The sequence below is a fragment of the Pristiophorus japonicus genome, chromosome 1, assembly GCF_044704955.1.
Source record: "Pristiophorus japonicus isolate sPriJap1 chromosome 1, sPriJap1.hap1, whole genome shotgun sequence".
NCBI lineage: Eukaryota > Metazoa > Chordata > Chondrichthyes > Pristiophoridae > Pristiophorus > Pristiophorus japonicus.
The window spans coordinates 238,486,113-238,499,110 of NC_091977.1; positions in this window are offsets into that span (position 1 = coordinate 238,486,113).

Sequence of the window (12,998 nt, forward strand, 5' to 3'; positions counted from 1 at the left end):
GGTAATCGGGTAGTGGTGCCAAAAAAGGGCAGGGACACTTTCATTAGTGACCTCCACAGTACCCACCCAGGCATTGTAATGATGAAAGCGATAGCCAGATCCCACGTGTGGTGGCCCGGTATCAATGCAGACTTCGAGTCCTGCGTGCACAAATGTAACATATGTTCATAGTTAAGCAACACACCCAGGGAGGCACCACTAAGTTTATGGTTCTGGCCCTTCAAACCATGGTCCAGGGTCCAAGTCGACTATACAGGCCCATTCTTGGTAAAAATGTTCCTTGTGGTTGTAGATGTGTACTCCAAATGGATTGAATGTGAGATAATGTCAGCAAGCATGTCCGCTGCCACCATTGAAAGCCTGCGAGCCATGTTTTCCATGCACGGCCAGCCTGATGTCCTTGTGGGCGACAACGGGCCATGTTTCACCAGTGCCGAGTTCAAAAGTTCATGACCCGCAATGGGATCAAACATGTCACATCTGCCCCATTTAAACCAGGGTCCAATGGTCAGGCAGAGTGAGCACTGCAAACAATCAAGTAGAGCTTGAAGAGGGTAAGTGAAGGCTCACTGCAGACTCACCTATCCCGAGTCCTGCTTAGTTACTGCACAAGACCCCACTCATTCACTGCGGATCCCCCGGCTGAACTGCTCATGAAAAGGGCACTTAAAACAAGGCTCTCGTTAGTCCACCCTGATCTACATGAACAGGTAGAGAGCAGGCGGCTTCAACAGAATGCATATCATGATCGCGCAAATGTGTCACGCGAAATCGAGATTAATGCTCCTATATTTGTGTTGAACTATGGACAAGGTCCTATGTGGCTTCCCGGCACTGTAGTGGCCAAAGAGGAGAGTCGGGTGTTTCAGGTCAAACTTTCAAATGGACTCACCTGCAGAAAACACTTGGACCAAACCAAATTCAGATTCACGGATTTCCAGAACAACCCACAATAGACTCTACCTATTTTGACCCCCCAACACATACACAAATGGCAACCGACCCAGCGGTTGACCACAAAGCAGAACCCATCACCTGCAGCAACCCAGCAGGACTCGCCACACCCAGCAGCCCTGCAAGGCCAGCTGCGCAGCAGTCCAGCGAGGGCCCAACAAACGACTCACCAAAACCAGGATTTGCACCGAGACAATCAACCAGGCAAAGGAAGGCCCCAGTTCGACTCACATTGTAAATAGTTACACTATTGACTTTGCGGGGGGAGTGTTGTTTTCTATGTAAACCTGTAAATACATTGTTTAACCACCAGAGGGCTCATCCACTAGAGTCCCAAGGGACCCACAATCCCTTGGGAGCACCTGTACATAAGGAGGCCTCACAGGCTGGAGCGGCAGTCTGGAGACCTGTAATAAAGGACTATGGTCGCACATTACTTTAAGCTTACAGTATCTGGTCACATTCTTTTTTCAAGACATAACAGTTTTAGTCTCCTTATTTAAGAAGGACATACTTGCATTGGAGACTGTTCAGAGAAGGTGCACTAGGTTGATTCTGGAGATGAGGGAATTGACATGAAGATCGATTGAGTAGGTTGGGCCTATACTCATTGGAGTTCAGAAGAATGAGAGGTGATCTTAACGAAACATATAAGATAATGCGGGGTCTCGACAAGTTGGATGCAGAGAGGATATTTCCACTCATAGGGGAAACTAAAACTGGGGGACATGGTCTCAGAATAAGGGGCTGCCCATTTAAAACTGAGATGAGGAGAAATTTCTTCTCTCAGAGGGTTGTAAATCTGTGGAATTCTCTGCCCCAGAGAGCTGTGATGGCTGGGTCATTGAATATATTTAAGGCGGAGATTGATAGATATTTGAGTGATATGGAGAGCAGGTGGGGAAGTGGAGCTGAGACCATGATCAGATCAGCCATGATCTTATTTTAAATGGCGACGCATGCTCGAGGGGCCAGGTGGCCTACTCCTGCTCCTATTTCTTATGTTAATGTTCTTATGTTCGCACTCAAGTTTACACACTCTACCATACAACCTCTCTGAGATCTCTGCACTCCTCCAATTCTGGTCTCTTGCACATCCCCGATTTTAATTGCTCCACCATTGGCGGCCAAGCCTTTAGCTGCCTCGGTCCTAAGTTCAGGGATTCCCTCCCCAAACCTTTCCATGTCTCCACTTCTCTCCTCCTCCTTTAAGACACTTCTTAAAACCTAAGGGCTAGAAATCCTATAGTGGCCCGTTTGGGGCGATAACTTTTGAAATCTTGGAAAAGTGTCGGCAGATGATAATGATTTTCTGCCCCGGGAAATTCAGCTTTAGTGCTCCAAGAGGGAAGTGAGCGCTGAATCAAGCACTAACCACTTCTCTTCGGGTGCTAAAATTTGAGAGCGGGGCAGGAGCGGCAGAGCATTGAACAATGTGCAGTGCAATGATACCGGCATCAGAGGTTGCTTTCCTCACTTAAAGGGAAAGGCCAATGATGGTGCATAACATACTTCTGCTCAGTTCAGTGTTGCCAGGTGACCTGCGCAACATTACAGACCCAAACACTCTCAGAGATTGGAGGGCTTGGACACATGCAGCACTGAAGCATTGAAAACTTTCAGCAGGCACCAGACTGGTGCAAAGAATAAAGTTTGGCCGACCTGAAAACCACTGTCTTTAATTAGCGCTCCACAAGCGGTCAGCCGAGGTGACAATGCCACCTCTTCCTGCCATTGTTGATGCCTGATGATGTAGCAGGGGGCGGGTGGCAATTTCACATCTGGGGCGGTTACGGGGCACTGTGCACTTTATGATGCCACTATCTGCGAGGCGCTAGAGACAGAGGCGGTAAGAGATAGCACCAGTTCTATATCGGCACTGAAGTTTGCAAACGTCGCTGAATTCGCCGCACCCAGTCTCTAACTCTTTAGCGCCTGGTTACTGCACTCCCCAGGTGCAAAGCAGCAAAATTTCTCCCCCTATCTCTTTTGACCAAGCTTTTGGTCACCTGTCCTAATATCTCCTTATGTGGCTCAGTGTCAAATTTCGTTTGATAATGCTCCTGTGAAGCCCCTTGAGACATTTTACTATGTTAAAGGTGCTATCTAAATGCAAGTTGTTGTTGTTGGTTTCATACCTTTACCTGGATTGTGCTGTCAATCAAATGATTCAACCGGAGCCCATTACAGGGAACGCATGTCTCTCCGACAGGCGAGTTCTCACTTGCCTTGTGCAGATGTGTCCTGGAAATAATTAATCTTTAGGACAGCTGAAATGTCTACAAGGCTTGGTAAAAGAAAACTTGTAGCCGAATGCTGAACAGCTAGAGAGTCTAGCAACTTTTTATTCCACTGAACATTTTGCTGGAAACAGAACTGATATTTCCATCCTTCTAACAGAAGCTCACTTAGCAGGCAAAAGCCAGAAATTAAATAAATGAATACAAAACTAGTCAATATTAACTCATTGCTTACACTTGGATGTCACCATTAGCTTCAAGGTCGATGGCAGAGTGGAAATGCCATACGAAAGAACTCCACACGTCCTGGAAGCGGACTCCTCCAGAACCTCGGACACAGTGCTCAGTCTTTGGCAATCCTTCCTATATCTCGTATAATCTCTAGCGTGCCTCAACAAATTTGGTTTACATGGCTGGTCGCAAGAGGTCTTAATCTCTGTCCTGCTTAGCACAGCTGGGAGAGGAAGTCGCCCTGCCCCTCACACCCCACCCACAGCAAGGCATCTCCTGAGCTGTCCCTAACACCAGTACCTGCCTCCAAAGCTAGCAGTCGACTGCAGGCTGTCAAAACAGAGGAGATGGAAAAAGAGAAAGCGCTTTGATAAACAATCACAATGTCTCCATTGACAGCTGGGAAGCCACAATGTCAAGTCTATTCACATGTCCTGGAAGTGTTGTCGCTCTTCAAAGCAAATGCCTGTGTGAGCAAAACAGAAAAGAAAAAGAAATGGAAAACCCCACAGTGCCTACAGCAATTAACGGACTCCAACCAGACAAACCTATTCGTGATCGGTATGAGAAGACATGCTGTTTCCACATTAAGCTCTTCAGTCACCAGGGGATATACTAGAGAATGTGATACATTTCTGATGTTCCAATCATTCTTGCTAAGATAGCATAGTCAAAATATTCCTTTTCTTTATTTGGATTAGCAAAATCTTCCTGCGTTGGTTCTTTTTTTGCACCAGACCTAATAGCTTTTTTGATAACTGTTCATCCTTCTCATGGCATGTTATCTCATCTAAAGGATTATACGTCTGTTTCAAAGTTGTTTCATTCTGCTTTGAATATTCCAATTTGACCTGTGGTCACCACTGCTGATTAAACACACAACTTTTCACTGAGGTGAAATTGGATTCTCTTGTACTCTTTTTAGGCAGGTAGTTCTGATGGAGCCTGATAGGTACTAGGCCACATTAGCTTGTAAATGAACCATTGCAATATATTGTCGAGTTAGCAGTAATCAGCTCTGTCTGCCTTTGTGGTTTCTGATGGAACGCAATGAATCAAAAATAAATGCCTGTTTGGCAAAACTTTTGACGAGAGTTACCTGTTTAAGGCAAGAAGCAGAAAACATAAGATGGGCGAAGTTCATCAAAACACAGAAATGATGGCCCTTATCTCAGGACACATTTCCAGTAGTCTTTTGCTTTTCTTCCCAGAATGATCTTGATTTTGTTCTGTTAAAGTGTTCCTTTTTACTCTCATTAATGTAATGTATTGGCTTCATGGGTTATTTGCTTAAGAATTCATAGCAACACATTGCTATTAAGAATTAAAATAAAAACAGAAAATGCTGGAAATCTCAGCAGGTCAGGCAGCATCTGTGGAGAGAAATAGGTTGATGACCCTTCATCAGAACTAGCGAATGTTCAAAATGAATAGATCCTTAAGGAGCACTGGAAGGGAGAGGGGAGGAAACAACAAAAGGGAAGGTCTGTAATAGGGTGGAAGACAGGAGTGATTTGAGAACAAGTTGCTTTATTAGCAAAAGTTTTAATAATCACCACACATTACCAGTTCATCCACCAGGCTCACAGCCACCTGCATCACGTGGATCCCGCGAACTCAACTGGCTGGGGTTTTATTGAGTCTTGTGAACATCACGTGACTAGCTAAGCCACTCCCAACTTAACAGCACTACAAACCTGTGAGCATACATAGTCTGGGCTGAGAAACTCTCACTATTAGCTCTGCTTAAAGAAGACATGCTCTTCAAGGTATAATTGGGCTTCTTTACAATTTCCCTCTTGTTGAGACACAGCATAATCTCCCCTTCTCCACAATGAACTGGAGTTCACGGCCTAGTTGATTACTCATGATGGACAACAAACTGAAAGCCTGAATCCAAAGTGGTCCAAATTTTGTCAAAATCCTTCAATAAAAACAAGGCTAAAGTATAACAAATTGTCACTCTCTATTTCTACTAATTGTATTCTTTCTGTCCTGGTATTGTTGAGAAAATGCTAACACAATCATCTTTAATGGTATGGCCTTTTTCTGTGTGTAACTCATCCATGGTACATATTTTATGTTTGTCTTGTTTGAATTTAGTGGGCCTGGTGGCTTTAAGGGGGTGGCTGCTAGTACTGTCACCTCACAGAATCATAGATTGATACAGCACATTTGGCTGAAAAGTGCTTTGGGATGTCCTGAGGCCGTGAAAGGCGCTATATAAATGCAAGTCTTTATTTCTTGTTTCGAGCACTGAAAGAGGCCATTCTGACCATTATGCCTCTGCCAGCTCCCACTCCCCTCATTAGTCAAAAAGTCTTACATCAAGATCCACTAGTATCAGAAACTTGAGATACTCATATGAATGGGAATCTGGCTTTAGGTCCTAAACTTTCTAGCTTTCTTGCATCAATTTTTCAGTGGATCAGGGAGGGTGCAGATATCGAAAATTGGCCAAAGACCACGCTGCTGCATCACAGTCTCTGTCCCTAACCCCTACCCCACCCCACTCCTCTCATTTCCCAGTGGCTGAGACCAATGGAACAGACTCTTCCCCCATCCCCAATTATAGATGGGAGTATGTTAAATGAATGCAAATGAGAGCAAGATGTAATTCTTGGCTTTTGCATCACTAGAATGCTGGGCGGTAGGTCTGGGTGTCCAGCATTCTGAGGTCAGTGGTTAAACTGAAGCAAAATAAGATAATGATACATACAGGCAATGGTTAGGCTACATTTAGAGTATTAAACATTTTTGGGCATCTAATTATAGAAATGGCATTAAACCCATAGAGAACATACAGTGTAAAATCAGCAGGATGATACCAGGAATGAAAAGCTATAGTTATGAGGAGAGACTTGAGAACCTGGGTCTATTTCTACTGGAGACTAAGAAAAGATTTCATACAAGATGTTTAAAACCATGGAGGGTTTTGATCGGATGAATAGCGATAAACTATTTCCTCTGGTTAGGGAATCAGTGGCAAGCGGTCACCAATTTAAAATGTCACTTTGAGAGTGAGGAGAGCGGTTTGGAGAAATTTCCTTCTGCAGAATGTTGTTGCCACATGGAATGCTTTGCAAAATGGAATAGTTGATGAAGAGACCATCGTGTCATTTAAGTGAAGATGAGATCAATATTTGAAGCAGAGGAACATATAGGGCAATACAGAGAGAGCAAAGCAATTGAAAAGAGTAGGACAATGGGATTAGTGTTGGATCGCTCTGCCAAAAGGCTAGGACAGACATGCTGGACTAAGAGCCTTTTGCTGTGCTGTTGGTTCTTTGGTTCTATGAACTTGTGAACAATATGTCTTGGTTAACTAATAGAGTGCTGTGAACATTGACATAAATGGATATTTCTCAGACTAATGTCAGCCGTGCCTCAGTGGTAGCCCTTTCAATTCTGAGCCACAACAACAACAACAACAACTTGTATTTATATAGCACCTGTAATGTAGTAAAACATTCCAAGGTGCTTCGCAGGAGTGTTTTAAGACAAAACAAATACATTTGACACCGAGCCACATAAGAAGAAAGTATGGCAGATGACCAAAAGCTTGGTCAAAGAGGCAGGTTTTAAGGATCTTAAAGGAGGAAAGAGAGGTAGAGAGGTGGAGAGGTTTAGGGAGGAAGTTCCAGAGCTTGGGGCCTAGGCAGCTGAAGGCATGACCACCAATGGTTGGGCAGTTATAATCAGGGATGCTCAAGAGGGCAGAATTTGAGGAGCGCAGACATCTCGGAGGGTTGTGCGGCTGAAAGAGATTACAGAGCTAGTGAGGGACAAGGCCATCGAGGGATTTGTAAACAAGGATGAGAATTTTGAAATTGTGGCGTTACTTAACCAGGAACCAATGTAGGTCGGCGAGCATAAGGGTGATGGTTGATCTTGACTTGGTGAGAGTTAGGACATGGGCTGCTGAGTTTTGGATGACCTCAAGTTATGTAGAAACATAGAAACATAAGAAAGATAGAAAATAGGTGCAGGAGTAAGCCATTTGGCCCTTCGAGCCTGCACCACCATTCAATATGATCATGGTTGATCATTTTTGCAACTTTAGTACCCCATTCCTGCTTTCTCTCCATAACCGTTGAGACATTAGCCGTAAGGACAACATCTAACTCCCTTTTGAATATATTTAACGAACTGGCCTCAACAACATTCTGTGGTAGAGAATTCCACAGGTTCACAATTCTCCTCATCTCAGGCCTAAATGGCTTACCCCTTATCCTTAGACTGTGACCCCTGGTTCTGGACTTCCCCAACATTGGGAACATTCTTCCTGCATCTAACCTGTCCAATCCCGTCAGAAATTTATATGTTTCTATGAGATCCCCTCTCATTCTTCTAAATTCCAGTATATATAAGTCTAGTCAATCCAGCCTTTCTTCATATATCAGTCCTGCCATCCTGGGAATCAGTCTGGTGAACCTTCGCTGCACTCCCTCAATAGCAAAAGTGTCCTTCCTCAGATTAGGAGACCAAAACTGAACACAATATTCAAGGTGTGGCTTCATCAAGGCCCTTTACAACTGCAGTATGACCTCCCTGCACCTATACTCAAATCCTTTCGCTATGAAGGCCAACATGCCATTTTCCTTCTTCACCGCCTGCTGTACCTGCATGCCAACTTTCAATGACTGATGTACCATGACACCCAGGTCTCACTGCACCTCCCCTTTTCCTAATCTGTCACCATTTGGATAATATTCTGCCTTCCTGTTTTTGCCACCAAAGTGGATAACCTCACATTTATCTACATTATACTGCATCTGCAATGCATTTACCCACTCACCTAACCTGTCCAAGTCACCCTGCAGCCTCTTAGCATCCTCCTCACAGCTCATACTGCCAACCAGCTTAATATCATCTGGAAACTTGGAGATATTACATTCAATTCCTTCGTCTAAATCATTAATGTATATTGTAAATAGCTGGGGTCCCAGCACTGAACCTTGCAATACCCCACTAGTCATTGCCTGCCATTCGGAAAAGGACCCATTTATTCCTACCCACTTTGCTTCCTGTCTGCCAACCAGTTCTCTATCCATGTCAATACACTAGCCCTAATATCATGTGCTTTAATTTTGCACTCTAATCTCTTGTGTGGGACCTTGTCAAAAGCTTTTTGAAAGTTCAAATACACCACAGCCACTGGTTCTCCCTTGTCCACTCTACTAGTTACATCCTCAAAAAATTCTAGAAGATTTGTTAAGCATGATTTCCCTTTCATAAATCCATGCTGACTTGGACTGATCCTGCCACTGCTTTCCAAATGCGCTGCTATTACATCTTTAATAATTGATTCCAACATTTTCCCCACTACTGATGTCAGGCTAACCGGTCTATAATTCCCTGTTTTCTCTCTCCCTCCTTTTTTAAAAAGTGGGGTTACATGAGCTACCCTCCAATCCATAGTAACCGATCCAGAGTCTATAGAATGTTGGAAAATGACCACCAATGCATCGACTATTTCTAGGGCCACTTCCTTAAGTACTCTGGGATACAGACTACCAGGCCTTGGGGATTTATTGACCTTCAGTCCCATCAATTTCCCTAACGCAATTTCCTGACTAATAAGGATTTCCTTCAGTTCGTCCTCTCTCTAGACCCTTGGTCCCCTAGTATTTCCGGAAGTCTATTTGTGTCTTCCTTAGTGAAGACAGAAACAAAGTATTTGTTTAATTGGTCTGCCATTTCTTTGTTCCCCATTATAAATTCACCTGATTCTGACTGCAAGACATTTGTCTTCACTAATCTTTTTCTCTTCACATATCTATAGAAGCTCTTGCAGTCAGTTTTTATGTTACCTGCAAGCTTACTCTCATACTCTTTATTTCCCCCTCCTAATTAAACCATTTGTCCTCCTCTGCTGAATTCTAAATTTCTCCCAGTCCTCAGGTTTGCTGCTTTTTCTGGCCAATTTATATGTCCCTTCCTTGGATTTAACACTACAATTAATTTCCCTTATTAGCCACGGTTGAGCCACCTTTCTCATTTTATTGTTATGCCAAGACAAGGGTGTACAATTGTTGAAGTTCATCCATGTGATCTTTAAATGTCTGCCATTGCCTTTCCACTGTTAAACATTTAAGTATGATTCTCCAGTCAATCCTAGCCAATTCATGTCTCATACCATCAAAGTTACCTTTCTTTAAGTTCAGGACTCTAGTCTCTGAATTAACTGTGCCACTCTCCATCTTAATGAAGAATTCTACCATATTATGATCACTCTTCCCCAAGGGGCCTCACACAACAAGATTGCTCATTAATCCTCTCTCATTACACAACACCCAGAATGTGGGAGGCCAGCCAGAAGTGCCTTGGATCATTCAAGTCTAGAGGTAACAAAGGCATGGATGAGGGTTTCAGCAGCAGATGAGCTGAGGCAGAGGCGGAGACAGGCAATATAATGGAGGTGAAAAAACGTGGTTTTAGTTAGGTCATGGATATGTGGCCGGAAGCTCATTTCAGGGTTAAATATGACACCTTGGTTGCGAACAGTCTGGTTTAGCTTCAAACAGAAGCTGGGGAGAGGAATGGAGTTGGTGGCTACGGAATGCAATTTGTGGCAGGGACCAACGACAATGGCTTCATTCTTCCCAATATTTGATGGAGAAAATTTCTGCTCATCCAGTACTGGATGTCAGACAAGCAGTCCGACAATTTAGAGACCATGGAGGGGTCGCGAGAAGTGGTGGTGAGGTAGAGCTGGGTGTCATCAGCGTACATGTGGAAACTGACTCTGTGTTTTCTGATGATGTCGCCAAGGGGCAACATAAAAATGAGAAATAGAAGGGGAGTAATGATAGATCTTTGGGGGATCTATCAAGGTCATAGGTTCAAATTCCCACTCCAGGATTTGAGCACATAATCTTGGCTGGCAGTACTGAGGGAGTGCTGCACTGTTAGAGGTGGTGCCTTTCAGGTTAGACTTTAAACCAAGGCACTGGAGAGGGTGCAGAGTAGATTTACAAGGATGATACCACAAATGTGAGGGAATGCCAATCAGGAAAGGATGAACAAGCAAGCACCAGCTCAGAGACTGGTGCCATGTGTACTGCTAGCAGAGGAGTATTTACATGGTGAATCACTGGCCACAAGTGTGCAGGAGCTCGGACAGGGGGATAGGACACCAGAGGTTCCAGCTCACTGAAGGGTGCCATAACATACTAGCTCTGCTGCACTGGACTTGCATGCAGTCTTCGAGGGCGCAAGTTACTGAAGAGGCTTATGGGCATACACAAGGAAGTGCTAAGTGCACTGGACCTGTCAGTGAGCTGACACAATAGCTCAGAACATGGAGCAGTCCAGCTCCAACTTGTGTCGGGGCTTTGCGCAGAACATGGAGACCACTCTGTCCAACATGGAGCGAGTAGTCAGCTCCATGACGGAGCTTACACCACTGCCATGGAAGTTCAGATGATTGTCATCTTGGCTCTGGGGGCGACTGTTGAGAGGGGCTTTCAGGACAGCTCATCAGTCCTGCACTCAGCTCTCACGCAGAGCTATATGACTGCTGATGCATAGTTCCAGGACAGTGACCTTGGCTCCTGTAACACCTTCAGAGAGCACACAACACACAACCTGTAAGATGGCTGTAGGCTCCGGAATCTTCTGACCTGCTGGTCAGGAGACCTGCTCTTTATTAAACAGCACTAGCTGCAGTAACACAGGTGCCCACAGTGTGGAGCTACAGATATTACACTTCTCCCTCCTTAATGAAGAAGTTATTAGTACAAAATAATCATCATACATAACTTGCATGATTATACATAACAAAGGATATGGACTTAGTTTGCCATATTTACAAATCAAGCTTAACCACTTGTTTTCTGTTTCGAAGAGGATACCTTCGCTCTCGAACAGAACTTTCCAAACATGGTGTCAAATTTAAACTCATTCTAGGCTGATCCTGAGGGAAGTTTTCTTCCGAGGGATGCCCTTGATTTACATTTGAACTCTATACAATTTCAGACTGTTAGTTTTCCTGACTTGGACTCAGACTTAAATTCTGACTTTCTCTTAGATTTGTTTCCAGTACATTGAATGTAGGATATGCTACTGGTGTATCAAAACTATCTGATAAGTCAGAAATAATTGAATCACTCCCAATCTCAAATACTTCCATGTCTGTGGGTAAAATATGATCAATGTGAACAAACCTAACCTGTCCATTATCAAACACCTTGACGAAATATGTGCGAGGACCACATATCTTCCCCACTTTTCCTGGTAACCACTTTACCCATTTATGGTGATGGTTCTTCACTCTCACCTTCTGGTTTAATTTCACACTTCTCTCTTTTACTCTACCTCTATCATGATTCTCTTTCTGTCTTAATTGTGTCTCTTCTATGGACTGTGCCAAGTTTGGTTTTAACAATGAGAATCTGGTTCGTGGCTGTCGTTTGGGAAACAACTTTGCTGGTATTCTACCAGTAGTTGTGTGAGGAGTATTACGATACGTTATTAAAAAATTAGTCAATTTGTGATCCAATGACGACTGTCGTTTCGTTGGATTTGGATCCAACATTTATTTGATGAGGGTACGTTTTATAATTTGTACAGTGTGCTCTGCTGCACCATTCGAAGCAGGGTGATATGGTGGAACCTTGGTGTGTTTCATACCATTTTTGCTCGTGAATTGTGCAAATTCTTCTGAATGAAATTGTGGTCCATTATCCGAAACAATTTCTTCTGGGAGGCCAAATGAAGAAAATAATCTTCGCAAAATGTCTAATGCTTTACTTGTTGTTATTTTACACATTGGAAACACCTCGACCCACATAGAATGGCTATCAATCACAATGAACAATTGTTGTCTTTCTAGCTCAGCAAAATCAATATGTAGCCTTTGCCACATCCTGGGAGACCATTTCCATGGCTGTAATGATACTGCTGGTGGTTTCTTGCTTACCGATTCACATGTTGTACACTGATTTACAATGTACTCTATATCTTTATCAAGACCTGGCCACCATAAGGAACTGCGTACAAAACTCTTGGTCAAGCCATTCCCAAGTGCTGGTCATGGAGGTCTGCTAATAATTTGGACCTGAATTTATTGGGTATAATCATTCTTGCACCCCACATGATACAATCTTTATCGACTGATAATTCATTCCTGCAAATGAAGAATGGATGAATATCTTTGTCTGTTACCTTGTTTGGCCATCCGTTTGCAATATAATCATACACCTTTGACATAAATGGGTCACATTTGGTTGCTCTACCAATCTCTTCAGCTGTGACTGGCAGTTCATCAATGTATGAAAAATAGAACATCCCTTCCCTATTGGGTGTAACTTGTGATGGGGAAGGCAAGCTAGACACAGCATCAGCATTACTGTGATCAGCTAATCAGCTGTATTCAATATCATATGTATATGCTGACAAAATCAAAGCCCATCTCTGCATTCGGGCTGCAGCTAATGTTGGAACTGGGGATTTTGGATAGAGGATTGCTTTTAGGGGCTTATGATCCGTAACGATGGTAAACTTACAACCATACAAGTATTTGTGGAACTTCTTGACCCCAAAAATTAATGCCAAAGCTTCCCTTTCGAT